Consider the following 1,623-nt stretch of genomic DNA (forward strand, 5'->3'; position numbering starts at 1 on the left):
CTGACTATCAAGAACAAGTATCCACTGCCAAGAATAGACGACCTATTGGATCAGCTTCATGGAGCAACAGTCTTCTCCAAGATAGACTTGAGGTCTGGATATCACCAAATTTTGGTTAAGGAAGGTGANATCCAAAAGACTGCCTTTAGGTCAAGGTACGGTCATTATGAGTATGTGGTAATGCCGTTCGGNGTTACCAACGCTCCTGCTATCTTTATGGATTATATGAACCGTATCTTCAGACCTTTCTTGGACAAGTTCGTGGTGGTGTTTATTGATGATATCCTCATCTACTCCAAGAGCCGAGAAGAGCATGAAGATCATTTGAGGAAAATCCTTGGTGTACTTAAGGAGAAGCAGCTGTACGCTAAGTTGTCCAAGTGTGAATTCTGGATGGAACAAGTACAGTTTCTTGGGCATGTTATTTCAGCCGGCGGGATTGCTGTGGATCCAGGAAAAGTACAGGCAGTGTTGGAATGGGAGACACCCCGTTCGGTTGTTGATGTGAGAAGTTTCGTTGGATTGGCCGGCTACTATAGAAGGTTTATTGAAGGATTCTCTAAGATAGTAGCGCCGTTGACTCAGTTGACCAGAAAGGATCAACCGTTCGTCTGGACCGATCGGTGTGAGTCTAGCTTCCAGGAGTTGAAGCAGCGACTGACGAATGCTCCGGTTTTGGTAATTCCTGACGTCAACCAACCCTTTGTGGTATTTTGTGATGCTTCATATCAAGGTTTGGGTAGCGTATTGATGCAAGAAGGGAAAGTGGTGGCCTATGCCTCTCGGCAATTAAAGATTCATGAGAGGAACTACCCAACACATGATCTGGAGTTGGCGGCGGTGGTATTTGCCCTTAAGATATGGAGACACTATCTTTATGGCGTCCGNTTTCAAGTGTTCAGTGACCACAAGAGCCTCAAATACCTTTTCGATCAGAAGGAGTTAAACATGAGGCAAAGGAGATGGATGGAGTTCTTAAAAGACTATGATTTTGAACTACAATACCATCCTGGCAAGGCAAACGTTGTGGCTGATGCTTTGAGCAGGAAGACCGTTCATATGGCAAACATGATGGTCCGAGAGATGAAGTTGGTGGAGAGCTTTAGAGACTTAAGGCTCCATTGTGAGTTAAAGCCGAACGGTATTCATTGTTGTTATATGAAGCTGTCAAGTGATATCTTCGACCGGATTAAGGAGAGGCAAGCCTTTGATGAAGAACTGCAGAAGATCAGTAAACCNAACGGTGTACCACCACACAAGGANTTCAGTTCTGGAACGGATGGTCTTCTGAGATATAGAGGAAGGACTTGTGTTCCCAACGACNAAGACTTAAGAAGGTTGGTGTTAGAAGAAGCTCATCAAAGTCGTCTTAGTATACACCCCGGTATGACTAAGATGTACAAGGACCTTCGAATGTCTTTCTGGTGGCCAGGAATGAAACACGATGTAGCTCGATTTGTGGAATCCTGTNTAACCTGTCAAAGGGCTAAGATAGAGTACCAGAAACCAAGCGGTCTTTTACAGCCACTAGAAGTACCAGAATGGAAGTGGGACAGCATAGCCATGGATTTCGTGACCCACTTGCCCCGTACGGTCAGGAACCATGATGCTATTTGGGTAATA

The sequence above is a fragment of the Vigna radiata genome, chromosome 7 (genome assembly GCF_000741045.1).
Source record: "Vigna radiata var. radiata cultivar VC1973A chromosome 7, Vradiata_ver6, whole genome shotgun sequence".
Classification (NCBI taxonomy): Eukaryota; Viridiplantae; Streptophyta; class Magnoliopsida; order Fabales; family Fabaceae; genus Vigna; species Vigna radiata.